Genomic DNA, 16,551 nt, shown 5'->3' with positions numbered 1-16,551 from the left:
CACAATGAACTCACACTAGCCAGGCAGAGAATTTATTTTACTTTAGAAGTCTGATAGAGAATGAGGTTCCTTAACCTTCTTGGTAACTAATTCTTCTTGTATAGATCTTGTCATATGTACAATCCATTTCTGAAATTTCAATTAATCCTGTTTACTTATCAGATTTCTGGCCCCCTAGTTCTTTTACTTCCTTATTCATGCTCTCCCCGTTCTGCTTTATCAAGATCTCTAGATTGAGGTGTAAAAGCCTTCTTCTGATATGAACAACTGTACTTCCTCTGCCCTTTTGTTTCCTGTATTCATGTAGCCAATTGTTGTTGCATAGTTACTGAGATTGCTGACAGTAAATTATGTTTCCAGTGGCCTTCCATGTGTGTTTATATTGGCTTTGATTAATTATCTGATTCCTCACAGTGGTTACTTCAAACCTTACCATTCTTCCCAAACTCCCATCCCCTTTTTGCCATACTTAATTCTCACCAGATTACCTTATTCCTAATTCAGCAATCATTTTCAAACTTCCTAAACTTGCTGTCTTCCAGCTTGTAGACTTAGCTATGTTCTTTTTCTTCTCCTTGTAGAATACGTATTTTTTTCCTTTATAATGCTAATTCAGAATACATGATGTTACTCATTTCCATCTCTTCCAGCTCCTTGCTCCATTAACTATTCCTTCTGTCCGCTATCTTCAATCTCTCTCTCTCTGTTGTTTCATTTTCTTCAATCTAAAAAAATAATTTTTAGTTCTGACTTAGAAGCAACAAAATAAAACCTTCCTCAACATAGCATTTCATTTTCCTTTTATGAAGCTTAGCTGTGAAGGAAACAATAGATTTTACTCATTAGCTACAGGTCACATTCTATTTGCTTTTTTTCACTTGGGAAAATTTTCAGACATACAGAAAAATAGAATAATAAATATCCATTGCTTATTGTCTGCATTTAACAATTGTTAATATTTTGTCATATTTATTTTTTTCAAAGTATTTCAAAGTAAATATTGTTAATATTTTGTCATTTATTTTTTTCGAAGTATTTCAAAGTAAAGCTCAGAAATTGTGACACTTTACTCTTTAATACGTCAGCATTCATGTCCATAAAGTAATTTGCCTCCTTTACCACATTGCTTTCACCACTTAACAGTAATTCCATAATATTCCCTAATACTCAGTCTATGTTCACATTTTCTCAGTTGTGCCAAAAATTTCCTTGCCACTGATTGCATTGTATTCGGTTGTTCACTTACATTTTCAAAAATTTAGATCAGCACTACCTATTCCATTCTTCCTTTTTAATATATTGACTTGTTGAAGAGACCAAGTCAGTTTTACAGAGAATATCAAACCTGAAGGATTCATCTGATTATTTCCTTGTCATCTCATTTAACTTCTGTATCTCTTGTGTTTTCTATAAACTGGGAGCTAATGTGAAGACTTAATCTAATTAAGCATGAACATTTCTGGCAAGAGTACTTAATAGGTGATACCATGTACTTTATTCATCTTAAAAGATGTATAATGTCTGTCTCACTGTTATTAGAGATGCCATGATTGATGACTAGATTAAGGTAATGACAGATTTCTTTATTATAATAGCTGTGATGGCCCTCTTGGCACCTAGTAAGTACTTTGTAAGTTAATATTTTGGCATCGTAAGAATATCCAGTTCCTTATGACTTTTCACCTCTTGACTCAGTCTGCTCAAAAGTATTATTGAGGGCCAGGCACAGTGGCTCACACCTGTAATCCCAGTACTTTGGGAGGCCGAGGTAGGCAGATCACTTGAGGCCAGGAATTCAAGACCAGCCTAGGTAACATGGTGAAATCCTGTCTCTAAAGGAAAGAAAAAAAAAAAAGACCAAAAATTAGCCAGGTGTGGTGGTGTGCACCTTTAGTTCCAACTACTCAAGAGACTAAGTTGGGAGAATCACTTGAGAAGTCAAGGATGCAGTGAGCTGTGATTGCGTCACTGTACTTCAGCCTTGGCAACAGAGTGAGACTCTGTCTCCAAAAAAAAAAGTATCACTGGGGATACTTTTCATGTTAAATTGTTTCATTTAGGATAACAAAAGCATGATTTTTAAAATGTCATTCTTCTTTCTTTTATCAGTCAGCTTTCTTCATAACCTTTTCTTCTTTAACTGCAGCTAACTTCATTCTACTGGAAACACATATAAACACTTCATTATTTCAGCCAGGCATGATGGCTCACACCCACAATACCAGCAGTTTGGGAGGCCCAGGCAAGAGGATCACTTGAGCCTGGGAGTTTGAGACCAACCTGGGCAACATAGCGAGACCCCATCTCTGCAAGAAATAAAAAAAGCTAACCAGGTGCCTGTAGTCCTGGCTTCTCCATAGGCTGAGGTGGGAAGATGGCTTGAGTCTGGAGTTGGAGGCTGCAGTGAGCTATGATCACAGCACTGCACTCCAGCCTGGGTGACAGAGTAAGACCCTCTCTCTTAAACAAAACAAAAAAACTTCATTAGTCCCTTTAATTACCAAATTCCAGAGAAAAGAGTTAGTGGGAATGGTATTCTTTTGAATTAGTCTATTCTTTTTCAGGGGGCATTATTAAGGACTTACAGGCCTATATTCAGAATGTTTTAATGTTGCAAAGTAAGTTGTGTTGAACATCACAAAATTTTGCCGAAGTGACACTAGTTTATAGTCTAACCCAGCAGTATATGAGTTCTTATTGTGGCCAGGTGCGGTGGTTAACACCTGTAGTCCTTTCACTTTGGGAGGCTGAGGCAGGCAGATTGTTTGCGCCTAGGAGTTTGAGACCAGCCTGGGCAACATGGTGAAACTTTGTCTCTACAAAAAAATACAAAAATTAGCTGGGTGTGGTGGCACCAGCACACCTGTGGTCCTAGCTACTCAAGAGGCCAAGGTGGGAGGATCACTTGAGCCTGGGCAGTCCTGGCTGCAGTGATCCACGATTGTGCCACTGCACTCCAGCCTGAGTGACAGAGTGAGACCCTGTCTAAAAAAATGGTCTCATTGTTCTACTTTGTCATCAGTGCTTGGTTATTCTTAATTTTTGCCAATCTGCTTAATTTTTATCAATCACAGGGGGCATTATTAAGGGCTTGCAGGCTTGTATTCAGAATGCTTTAACATTGCAAAGTAAGCTGTGTTCAGCATCACAAAATTTTGCCAAACTGACACTAATTTATAGTCTAACCTAGCAGTGTATGAGTTCTCATTGTGGCCAGTATAAAATGTCTCATTTTCTACTTAATTTACATTTCCCTGATTGTTAATAAGAGTTAGCATCTTTTCATACGTTTATTGGCTTCATGTTTTTCTTCTATTTTTTTTTCCTCCCTTTTCTCTTGCAGTGTCTACTTCATACTGCTTTGACTTCTTAGTGGTTGCTAGTTGTTTGTAATCTGGGTTGTAATCTTTTGTCAGTATTAAAAGATAAGTCTTGTTCATTTCTACCAAGTATCAGTCTTGGAATATATAATAAACTCACAATTGGACGTACCTCTCAAAAATACTCAAGCTTCCTGTTGGTTGGAGGGTGGCAGCACAGAAAAGTAAATGGTTTATTACATGCAAATATATAACAGATTATTAAAATTATATGTTAGAGATACCTAACCCGTATGTCTTCAAACTGGCATACACAGTCTGCTGGGTGTCAGGAAAATGTTCAGAGCTTAGTTAAGTAGATTTTCAATTTCTATCCATATTCTTTCCTACAGTTTATCTGTCTGATAACATTTCTGTAGTAGAGGTGCCTTGGTTCTCCTTCGCACCTTCCCTTTTACAGCATGCCTTCTCCCACTTTATTAAAGGAAGGAAGGAAAACCTGTCAGCCAATCTAGATCTTACTATGGTACATTACTTTAGTTTATAAAAAATCTCTGCAGCTCTAAACAAAAAGAACAGTTTCAGAATGACTTGCTCGTGAGGGAGTATCCCCTGAGAGAGCAAAGCAAGAAAAGTGGAAGTTTTCTTTATTACTATTATTATTATACTTTAAGTTCTAGGGTACATGTGCACAACGTACAGGTTTTGTTCAGCTCCCACCTATGAGTGAGAACATATGGTGTTTGGTTTCTCTGTCCTTGTCCCAGTTTGCTTAGAATCGTGGTTTCCAGCTTCATCCATGTCCCTGCAAAGGACATGAACCCATCCTTTATTATGGCTGCATAGTATTCCATGGTATATATGTGCCACATTTTCTTAATCCAGTCTATCATTGATGGACATTTAGGTTGGTTCCAAGTCTTTGCTATTGTGAATAGTGCCGCAATAAACATACATGTGCATGTGTCTTTATAATAGCATAATTTATAATCCTTTGGGTATATACCCAGTAATGGGATTGCTGGGTCAAATGGTATTTCTAGTTCTAGATCCTTGAGGAATTGCCACACTGTCTTCTACAATGGTTGAACTAGTTTACAGTCCCACCAACAGTATAAAAGCATCCCTATTTCTTCACATCCTCTCCAGCATCTGTTGTTTTCTGACTTTAATGATTGCCATTCTAACTGGCGTGAGATGGTGTATCATTGTGGTTTTGATTTGCATTCTCTGATGACCAGTGATGATAAGCATTTTTTCATATGTCTGTTGGCTGCATAAATGTCTTCTTTTGAGAAGTATTTGTTCATATCCTTTGCCCACTTTTTGATGGGGTTGTTTGTTTTTTTCTTGTAAATTTGTTTGAGTTCTTTGTAGATTCTGAATATTAGCCCTTCGTCAGATGGGTAGATTGCAAAGATTTTCTCCCAGGTTGCCTGTTCACTCTGATGATAGTTTCTTGTGCTGTGCAGAAGCTCTTTAGTTTAATTAGATCCCATTTGTCTGTTTAGGCTTTTGTTGCCATTGCTTTTGGTGTTCTAGTCAGGAAGTCTTTGCCCATGCCTATGTCCTGAATGGTACTGCCTAGGTTTTCTTCTAGAGTTTTTATGGTGTCAGATCTTACATTTAAGTCTTTAATCCATCCTGAGTTAATTTTGGTATATGGTGTAAGGAAGGGATCCAGTTCCAGCTTTCTACATATGGCTAGCCAGTTTTCCCAACATCATTTATTAAATAGGGAATCCTTTTCCCATATTTTGTTTTCGTCAGGTTTGTCAAAGATCAGATGGTTGTAGATGTGTGGTGTTATTTCTGAGGCCTCTGTTCTGTTCCATTGGTCTATATCTCTGTTTTGGTACCAGTACCATGCTGTTTTGGTTATTGTAGCCTTGTAGTATAGTTTGAAGTCAGGTAGCATGATGCCTCCAGGTTTGTTCTTTTGCTTAGGATTGTCTTGGCTATGTGGGCTCTGTTTTGGTTCCATATGAACTTTAGTTTTTTCCAATTCTGTGAAGAAAGTCAGTGGTAACTTGATGGGGATAGCAGTGAATCTATAAATTACCTTGGGCAGTATGGCCATTTTCAGAATATTGATTCTTCCTATCCATGAGCATGGACTGTTCTTCCATTTGTTTGTGTCTTCTTATTTTGTTGAGCAGTGATTTGTAGTTCTCCTTGAAGAGGTCCTTCACATCCCTTGCAAGTTGGATTCCTAGGTATTTTATTCTCTTTGTAGCAATTGTTAATGTGAGTTCACTCATGATTTGTTGGCTCTCTATTATTGGTGTATAGAAACACTTGTGATTTTTGCACATCTGAAGTTGCTTATCAGCTTAAGGAGATTTTGGGCTGAGACGATGGGGTTTTCTAAATATACAACCATGTCATCTGCAAACAGGGACAATTTGACTTCTTCTTTTTCTAATTGAATACCCTTTATTTCTTTCTCTTGCCAGATTGCCCTGGCCAGAACTTCTAACACTGCTTTGAATAGGAGTGGTGAGAGAGGGCATCCCTGTCTTGTGCCAGTTTTCAAAGGGAATGCTTCCAGCTTTTGCCCATTCAGTATGATATTGGCTGTGGGTTTATTATAAATAGCTCTTATTATTTTGAGATATGTTCCATCAATACCAAATTTATTGAGAGTTTTTAGCATGAAGGCTGTTGACTTTTGTCAAAGGCCTTTTCTGCATCTATTGAGATAATCATGTGTTTTTTGTCATTGGTTCTGGTTATGTGATGGATTACGTTTATTGATTTGCGTATGTTAAACCAGCCTTGCATCCCAGGGATGAATCTGACTTGATCATGGTGGATAAGCTTTTTGATGTGCTGCTGGATTCGGTTTGCCAATATTTTATTGAGGATTTTCACATCAATGTTCATCAGGGGTATTGGCCTAAAATTCTCTTTTTTTGTTGTGTCTCTACCAGGCTTTGGTATCAGGATGATGCTGGCCTCATAAAATGAATTAGGGAGGATTCCCTCTTTTTCTATTGATTGAAATAGTTTCAGAAGGAATGGTACAAGCTCTTTTTTGTACCTCTGGAAGAATTTGGCTGTGAATCCATCTGGTCCTGGACTTTTTTTGGTTGGTAGGCTGTTGGTTATTGCCTCAGTTTCAGAACCTGTTAATTGGTCTATTCAGAGATTCTACTTCTTCCTGGTTTTGTCTTGGGAGCGTGTATGTTTCCAGAATTTTATTCATTTCTCTGAGATTTTCTAGTTTATTTGCATAAAGGTGTTTATAGTATTCTCTGATGGTAGTTTGTATATCTGTGGGATCGGTGGTGATATCCCCTTTATCATTTTTTATTGCATCTATTTGATTCTTCTCTCTTTCCTTCTTTATTAGTCTTGCTAGCGGTCTATTTTGTTAATCTCTTCAAAAAACCAGCTCCTGAATTCATTGATGTTTTGAAGGGTGTTTTATGTCTCTGTCTCCTTCAGTTCTGCTCTGATCTTAGTTATTTCTTGCCTTCTGCTAGCTTTTGAATTTGTTTGCTCTTGCTTCTCTAGTTCTTTTAATTGTGGTGTTAGTGTGTTGAATTTAGATCTTTTCTGCTTTCTCTAGTGGGCATTTAGTGCTATAAATTTCCCTGAATGCACTGCTTTAAATGTGTCCCAGAGATTCTGGTACATTGTATCTTTGTTCTCATTGATTTCAAAGAACATCTTTATTTCTGCCTTCATTTTAGTATTTACTCAGTAATCATTCAGGAGCAGGTTGCTCAGTTTCCATGTAGTTGTGCAGTTTTGAGTGAGTTTCTTAATCCTGAGTTCTAATTTGACTGCACTGTGGTCTGAGAGACAGTTTATTGTGATTCCTGTTCTTTTACATTTGCTGAGGAGTGTTTACTACCAATCACGTGGTCAATTTTAGAGTAAGTGCAGTGTGGTGCTGAGAGGAATGAATATTCTGTTGATTTGGGGTGGAGAGTTTTGTAGATATCTAGTAGGTCTGCTTGGTCCAGAGCTGAGTTCAAGTCCTGGATATCCTGGTTAACCTTCTGTCTTGTTGATCTGTCTAATATTGACAGTGGAGTGTTAAAGTCTCCCATTATTATTGTGTGGGAATCTAAGTCTCTTTGTAGGTCTCTTAAGGACTTGCTTTATGAATCTGGGTGCTCCTGTATTGGGTGCATATATATTTAGGATAGTTAGCTCTTGCTGAATTGATCTCTTTACCGTTATGTAGTGGCCTTCTTTGTCTCTTTTGATCTTTGTTGGTTTAAAGTCTGTTTTATCAGAGACTAGGATTGCAACCCCTCCTTTTTTTTGCTTTCCATTTGCTTGGTAGATCTTCCTCCATCCCTTTATTTTGAGTCTGTGTGCATCTTTGCACGTGAGATGGGTCTCCTGAATACAGCACACCGATGGGTCTTGACCGTTATCTAATTTGCCAGTCTGTATCTTTTAACTGGGGCATTTAGCCCTTTTACATTTAAGGTTAATATTGTTATGTTTAAATTTGATCCTGTCATCATTGTGATGTTAGCTGGTTATTTTGCCCGTTAATTGATACAGTTTCTTCATAGTGTCACTGGTCTTTACAATTTGGCATGTTTTTGTGGTGGATGGTACCAGTTGCTCCTTTCAATGTTTCGTGCCTCCTTCAGGAGCTCTTGTAAGGCAGGCCTGGTGGTGACAAAATCTCTCAGCATTTCCTTGTCTGTAAAAGATTTTATTTCTCCTTCACTTCTGAAGCTTAGTTTGGCTGGATATGTGATTCTGGGTTGAAAGTTATTTTCTTTAAGAATGTTGAATGTGGGACCCAACTCTCTTCTGGCTTGTAGGGTTTATTCCTAGAGATCCACTATTAGTCTGATGGGCTTCCCTTTGTAAGTAACCCGACCCTTCTCTGTGGCTGCCCTTAACATTTTTTTTCCTTTATTTCAACCTTGGTGAATCTGACATTTTATGTGTCTTAGAATTGCTCTTTTCAAGGAGTATCTTTGTGGTGGTCTCTGTATTTCCTCAACTTGAATGTTGTCCTACCTTGCTAGATTAGGGAAGTTCTCTTGGATAATATCGTGAAGAGTGTTTTCTAACTTGGTTCCATTGTCCCTGTCACTTTCTGGTACACCAATCAAATGTATGTTTGGTCTTTTCACATAGTCTTGTATGTCTTGGAGGCTGTGTTCATTTCTTTTCACTCTTTTTTTCTCTAATCTGTCTTCTCTTTTTATTTCATTAATTTGATCTTCAGTTGCTTTCTTCCACTTGATTGAATCAGCTATTGAAGCTTGTGCATGTGTCATGAAGTTCTTGTGCCATGTTTTTCAGCTTCATCAGGTCATTTAAGGTCTTCTCTACACTCTAGTTAGCCAATCATCTAACCTTTTTTTCAAGGTTTTAGCTTCCTTGTGATGGGTTAGAACATGGTCCTTTAGCTCAGAGAAGTTTGTTATTACCGACCTTCTGAAACCTACTTCTGTCAACTTGTCAAACTCATTCTCCGTCCAGTTTTGTTCTCTTGCTGGCGAGGAGCTGCGATCCTTTGGAGGAGAAGAGGTGCTCTATGTTATGGAATTTTCAGCTTCTCTGGTTTCTCCTTATCTTTGTGGTTTTATCTACCTTTGGTCTGTGATGTTGGTGACCTACGGATGGGGTTTTGGTGTGGAAGTCCTTTTTGTTGATGTTGATGCTATTTCTTTCTCTTTGTTAGTTTTTCTTCTAACAGACCCTTCAGATGCAGATCTGTTGGAGTTTGCTGGAGGTCCACTCCAGACCTGGGTATCACCAGCAGAGGCTGCAGAACAGCAAATATTGCTGCCCAATCCTTCCTCTGGAAGCTTCATCCCAGAGGGGCACCCGCCTGTTTGAGGTGTCTGTCGTCCCCTACTGGGAAGTGTTTCCCAGTCAAGCTACATGGGAGTCAGGGACCCACTTGAGGAAGCAGTCCGTCCATTCTTGGAGCTCAGATGCCATGCTGAGAGAACCACTGCTCTCTTCAGAGGTGTGAGATGGGAACATTTACGTCTGGAGAAGCTGTCTGCTGCCTTTTGTTCTATGCCCTGTCCGCAGAGGAGGAATCTATAGAGGCAGTAGGCCTTTCTGTGCTGTGGTGGTCTCTGCCCAGTTCGTGCTTCCAGGCCTCTTTGTTTACACTCTGAGCTACTCAAGCCTCAGCAATGGTGGACGCCTCTCCCACCACCAGGCTGCAGCCTTGAATGTCGATCTCATACTTCTGTGCTAGAAGTGAGCAAGGCTCCATGAGCGTGGGACCCGCCAAGCCAGGCACCGGATGGTATCTCCTAGTCTGCTGGTTGCTAAGACTGTGGGAAAAGCTCAGTATTTGCTCAGGAGTGTAGGAGTGTACAGTTTCTCCAACTATAGTCTGTTATGGTCTGCCTTGGCTAGGAAATGGAAATCCCCCCGACCCCTTGTGCTTCCCGGGTGAGGCGACGCCCCACCCTGCTTCTGCTTGCCCTCTGTGGGGTGCACCCACTGTCCAACCGGTGCCAGTGAGATGAACTAGGTATCTCAGTTGGAAATGCAGAAATTCCCTGTCTTCTGTGTCAGTCTCGTCGGGAGCTGCAGACCGGAGCTGTTCATATTTGGCCATCTTGGAAGCCCATCCGAAAAATGGAATTTTTCTAATTTCTAATTTGGGTTTCTGTTTTCATCCAGCTGAGAAATGTTTGGCAAGCCTGCTTTATCTTTCTTACAATTAGAATTCAGAAGTAGAATTGTAATTATGGGACCAATTATTAATTCATGTTTATTTGAATTGAAAAGTGAACGCAACACTTTAATGAGAGGAATTAAATATAATTTGGCTCATTGGTTTAATAATAACGACTGCCTTTGCCAGTTAGGTCCTAGAGTGGACGTTGTCCATAAATAAGATAAATGTCACTTAAGTTGCAGTGGAAAAATTTTAAAGTACATATAAATTACAACGGTATGTCCTTTTTAACTATATTTACACTTGAGATAAAACAAAATTTAGAAGTCTTTAAAATGTATATGAGGAAACATTCTTTTAGCAGATACATGAGCAGAAAAATAAGACCACAGACATGGCAAGGATGATGGCAGAGGAGGAAGTTTCAGGTAGTTCTCTGAAGGAGATGATACCTGAGTACAATTTTGGAGACCTTGGTTTCTTTCTTTTTCTTTTTTTTGAGTTGGAGTCTTGCTCTGTCCCTCAGGCTGGAGTGCAACGGTGCAATCTCGGCTCATTGCAACCTCCGCCTCCAAGGTTCAAACCTCAGCCTCCTGAGTAGCTGGGACTACAGACGCATGCCACCATGTCCAGCTAATTTTTTTTTTTTTGTATTTTTAGTACAGACTGGGTTTCACTATGTTGGCCAGGCTGGTCTCAAATTCCTGACCTCGGGTGATCCACCTGCCTCGGCCTCCGAAAGTACTGGGATTACAGGCATGAGCCACCATGACTGGCTGAAGACCTTTGTTTCTAATTGCTAGGGTTAAATTATGACTGCAACAGAAAATCCCTGCTGATATGGAACTTACTGAAATACAGAAGACTGACATAGAAAGATCTACAGCGTAACATCCATCAGTGAAAGTGCCATGAAGAAAACAAAGCCAGATAAAGGACATGGAGAGATGGGCACTCTTTTAGACCAGGGCATGCAGAGATAGGGCTCACAGGCTGATAAGGTACTGTTTGAGCTGACACCAGAGGGAAGTAAGAGTGGGAGTCATGGGATTATCTGGGGGAAGTATATCCTACAGTAAGATAACAGTAAATGTAAAGACTGAGGCAAGAATGTGATTGATACATTCAAGGGATAGAAAACTGGTGAGAGGCCGGGCACAGTGGCTCACACCTATAATCCCAGCACTTTGAGAGGCTGAGGTGGGAAGATCCATTGAGCCCAGGAATTTGAGACCAGCCTGGGCAACATAGTAAAACCCCATCTCTGCAAAAAACGAAAAGGAAGAAAACCGATGGGACTGGAGTAGCGTAGGCAAATAGGAGTGTGGTGAGCAGTGAGGTCAGAAACATGGTAGGGGGCTGGGGTATTTAAAGCCGTGCCATCTACTGTGGTAGCCATTACCCACATGTGGCTATTTAGTCTAAATGTGATTAAAAATTTATTTCATCAGTTATATTTCAAGTGCTAATTAGTCACATATGGCTAATGGCTACTCTATTGGACAATACAGATCTAGCACGTTTTCGTTACTGTCAAACGTTTTGTTGGTTATTGTCCTCCTCGTGGGCCAGACTTTTTCCACATCTGAAGGGAAGCCAGTAGAGGATTTTGAGAAAAGTGACATGATCTGGTGTTAAAAAATTTTACTCTCTGCTGTAATAAAGGTTGGCCAGGTGAAGAGAAGGAGGGCATTTTGAGAAGAACGGTAATAAGTACAAAAAGGCTCAGAGGTTCCTTTTCCACATAAAAGTTGTAAGAGTTGAGTCTTAGCCTTTGACTTTTTTTGGTGAATTTTTATGTTGGTTTACTTTTAAACTTATAAAAAAGTTACAAATATAGTACCAGGGGTCTGATATACTCTTTACCAAGACTCAGCAATTATTTACATTTCATCCCATTTGCTTTATTATCCTCTCTCCTCCATATGCGTATGTAAATGTTTTGTGTGTGTGTGTGTGTGTGTGTATGTGTGTGTGTATGTATGTAAAATCCATTCCCATTTTGGGGGAGGTCCATTTGAGAGTAAATTTAGATATTGTGCCTTTTATCCATGAATACTTGAATGTGTACTTCCTATGAACAACTACTTTTCTCTCCTTTAACATAAGCCCAGTAGTTAATCAAAACAAGGAAATTATATTAGGTTGGTGCAAAAGTAATTGCAATTTTTGCATTACTTTCAACGGCAAAAACCACAGTTACTTTTCGACCAACCTAATAGATACAATATTATTATCTAATCCACAGTGTATGTTCAGATTTTATCACCAGTTACAATAATATGCTGTATAACTATCTCCCCACCCCTCCATCCAGGGTCCGTTCTAGGATCATGTGTAGGATTTAGGTGTTAACACCTATTTGGTTTTCTTTAATCTGACACATTTCCTCAGTCTTTGTGTTTCTGATATATTTAAAGAATGTACAGGCCAATTATTTTGTAGAAAATCTCGAAGTTTGAGTTTTTCTGGAATTTCCCCAGGATTAGATTCAGGTTGTGCATTTTTGGCAGGTATACCCCTGATATTATATCTTCTCGGTTCACCATATGATATATATGATATTGCTTTCTCTCAAAACTGGTAATGTTAGCTTTGGTCACTTGATTAAGGTGATGTCTGCCAGATTTTACTACTGTAAAGTTATTTCCCCTTTTGTAATAGGTAATTTGTGGCAGGCTACTTTGAGATTATGTAGTAACCTCTTTCTTTTTTTTTTTTTTAATTTTTTGAGACGGAGTCTCGCTCTGTCGCCCAGGCTGAAGTGCAGCAGTGCGATCTCGGCTCACTGCAAGCTCCACCTCCCAGGTTCACACCATTCTCCTGCCTCAGCCTCCCGAGTAGCTGGGGCTACAGGCGCCCACCACCATGCCTGGCTGATGTTTTGTATCTTTAGTAGAGATGGGGTTTCACTGTGTTAGCCAGGATGGTCTCGATCTCCTGACCTCATGATCCCGCCCGCTTCACCTCCGAAAGTGCTGGGATTACAGGCGTGAGCCACTGCGCCTGGCCGTAGTAACCTCTTTCTTTACCAAACTTTACCATACCAGTTTTATATCCATTTATGATTTTCCTACACTCCCTCGTTCTTCATTTATTAATCAGCATTCTACTGTAAGGAAGAGCTTTCCCTTCACCCTCATTTATTTATTCATTTATTTACATCAGTGTGAATTCATGAATTATTTTATTCAGTGAGCTATAATCCATTACTATTAAATTGTCCCTGCTTTGTCCAGTGGGAACCCTTGCAAGCTGGGTGCATTGTTCTTTGGATATTTTTCCCGTTATTCTTTGGGAATTTCATTTCTTTAGGGCAACAAAATGTTCCAGGTTCCACTTATACCTGCTTGGCTCCTGCGCAGTAATGAGCTATTTCTCCAGAGAGCTTTGATTACTTTTTTGTAAGCGTTTGAAATTTAGTCTGAAGGTAATGAGTAACCATGGACACTCTGGGTGTGGCATGATCCAAATCAACATTTTAAGAAAAGATCCCTCTGTTAATAGTGAATAGAAAACATTGAGTTATGAAACTGGCCATAGAAAGAACAATTATGAGTATTTTCTAGTGATTTAGACAAACTATAATGCGGGTCTAAAAGCACTGTCAGTGAAGGGGGAACAAATAACTTTACAGTGGAGAAACCTGGTATGTACTGCTTCAGCCAGGTGATCAAGGTCAACATCAGTAGTGATGTTCTGTCGATAGTTTGTACCCTTAGTATGAGGTAATGAAAATGGCATTTACTTCTGTGGTGTTCCTCCTGAAAACCCAATAACCCCAGTATAATCATGAGAAAAACATGAGACAAATCCCATTTGAAGGACATAATGGTCCCATTTGAAGATCACATAATGATAACTACAAAATACCTGACCAGTACTCCTCAAAACTGTCAAGGTTCTCCTCAAAACTGTCATGGGCTTTAGGTAACAGCAATATGTTAATATTGGTTTGTTATTTTTTTTTTTTTTGAGACGGAGTCTCGCTCTGTTGCCTGGGCTGGAATGTACCATACTACTGTAACATATTAATAATAGGGGAAACTGGGATGGGATACATGGAATATCTGTACTATCTTCACAGTCTTTTTGTAAACAATACTTTTTTTAAAAAATTAAGTTTATTAAAAAACACTATCAGTGGAGTGAAATAAGTAGGGTTTATTTTTAGGTGTGTAAATGAGTGATGTTTTTACATAATGCGTCATGATAACTACTTTAGAGTAGTCATTTGTGAAGGCTATAAACTTAATAGTGCAGCTGTTCAGAATGTCTTGCAGCTCTTTGGAGTCTTTAATAAATTCTTTCAGCTATCTTATAGTCTTTTAAGACAGTGATCTCCAGCCTTTTTGGCACTAGGGACTGCTTTCATGGAAAACCATATATCCACTTATGGAGGCTGCAGGTATGGCTTCAGGTTGAAACTGTTCCACCTCACGTCAGATCATCAGCCATGAGATTCTCATAAGGAGCACACAACCTAGATCCCCAGCATGCACAATTCACAATAGAGTTTGCACTCCTATGAGAATCTAATGCTGCCACTGATCTGACAGGAGGCAGAGCTCAGGCAATGATGTTCACTTGCCTGCCGTCCACCTACTGCTGTGTGACCCAGTTCCTAACAGGCCACAGACTGGTATTGGTCCACTGCCCAAGGGTTGCGGACCCCTGTTTTAAGATACACTTTAGTGAGAGACAGAGTAATGTAGCAGTCAAAGCTGTGACCATACAGAAGTTTCTCAAGCTTTCTAAACCTCAGAGTGGGTATAACAACTTATATTAAAAAGTTGTTGTGAGCTAAATGAGATAAGTAATAGATTTCTGTCCTTTGAGGGAGAATTTTATTTTTGAAAGCAGCTATAAGTTATTTGGAGCCTAGTCTGGTTTACATTTGAAGTAAACTTGGTATTAATATTTTTTGTCAAGAGCAAGATAAAAAAATTTGGTGGTACTAATTTTTGTGTGGCCTATACATTTTTATAAAGGTAATTTTAGACTTACAGTAGAATTGCATATCATGCTTACTCTCCTCCAATCAGTGACAGATCACAGAGGTGATATGCCCTTTTCAGTACATCTTTTTTTTTTTTTAATGGTTTATCACTTTGGGGGGATTGGGGGGAAGGGTCCCGCTCTGTTTCCCAGGCTGGAGTGCAGTGGCTTGATCATTGCTCACTGCAACCTTGACCTCCCCGGCTCAAGCAATCCTCCCACCTCAGCCTCTGAGTACCTGCAACTACAGGCATGCACCCACTGCACCTGGCTAATTTGTATTTTTTGTAGAGACTGGGTTTCACCATGTTGCCCAGGCTGGTCTTGAACTCCAGGCCTCAAGCAGTTGGCCCACTTGGGCCCCCCAAAGTGCTGGGATTAGAGGCATGATCTACTGTGCCCAGTGTCATGTTTTAAATTATTTTTATTTTTAAATAATTTTGACCTTTATTTTAAATTCAGGGGGTACATGCACATATTTATTTCATGGGCATATTGCATGATGCTGAGGTTTGATATATGAATGATCCCATCACCCAGATAGCAAGCATAGTACCCAACGGTTAGTTTTTCAGCCCTTGTCCTCCTCCTTCCCTTCCCCTTCTATTAGTCCTCAGTGTCTGTTGTTCCTATCTTTATGTCCCTGAGTACCCAGTGTTTAGCTCCTAGTTGTGAGGGAGAACATGGGTTTTGGTTTTCTGTTCCTGTGTTAATTCACTTAACTCAGTACATCTTAACAAGGATGCATGATGTCAGTATGTATTACTGGTGATGGTAACCTTAATCAGTTCAGGTGCAGTCTGCTAGGATTCTGTACTATTTTCCTTTAACACGAAATATTTTAGGAGTAATAATTTGAGACTATGCTTAAAACTTGCACCCACTAACTTTAGCATCCATTAGTGTTTCCTCCCGCAGTGGTTATTACTGTGGAATTCTAAAGGTGATTTTTATCTTTACCTTGTTCCTCCTATGTCTATTAATTGAAATTCTTCTGTAAGGAAGAGTTGTCCTCTTTCCCTCATTAAAGTTTTTAAAGTCACTTTGGGAGGCCGAGACGGGCAGATCACGAGGTCAGATCGAGACCATCCTGGCTAACGGTGAAACCCGTCTCTACTAAAATACAAAAAACTAGCGGACGAGGTGTCAGGCATGCATGATCTAGCTACTGGGAGATGAGGCAGGAGGTGTAAACCTGGGAGGTGGAACTTACAGTGAGCAAAGATCTGGCCACTGCACTCAAGCCTGAAGAACAGAGTGAGGACTCCGTCTGAAAGTCCATGTTGGTACCAGGATTTTTAAGTTAAGACCCAGTTGAACCTACAGGTGTGTTTTAATTTGAGGAAAAAGAATAGATGCTTCATTTGTAAGTTTAGAGCTGAATAGAATCGTAAACTCAGTTGTATTTTGTGATTTATACATTTCACTTTCTAAATTTTCTTTTTGTGTGATTTTTATTTTTGTCATTTGTAAAGTGAGTTTTTAATAAGAACTCATGAAGCTACATGATTTTTCTCACATCAAATATCTCCAAGTTACAAGCTAGAGGAAACTAAATAAATTGTATTTTATGTTCATATGTAGTTTTAAATTTTGTAATTT

At 39.4% G+C, this 16,551-nt stretch overlaps 1 protein-coding gene across 15 annotated transcripts in view; it reads left to right on the top strand.

Annotated features, from left to right (window-relative positions):
• EVI5 (ecotropic viral integration site 5) overlaps positions 1 to 16,551 on the top strand; it is a 300,894-nt gene that overhangs the window by 129,743 nt on the left and 154,600 nt on the right. The window lies entirely within an intron of this gene.

This window comes from Papio anubis, chromosome 1 (genome assembly GCF_008728515.1).
Source record: "Papio anubis isolate 15944 chromosome 1, Panubis1.0, whole genome shotgun sequence".
Classification (NCBI taxonomy): Eukaryota; Metazoa; Chordata; class Mammalia; order Primates; family Cercopithecidae; genus Papio; species Papio anubis.
The sequence above is the reverse complement of the archived record's forward strand: the minus strand, read 5'-3'. Positions and strand labels throughout refer to the sequence as shown.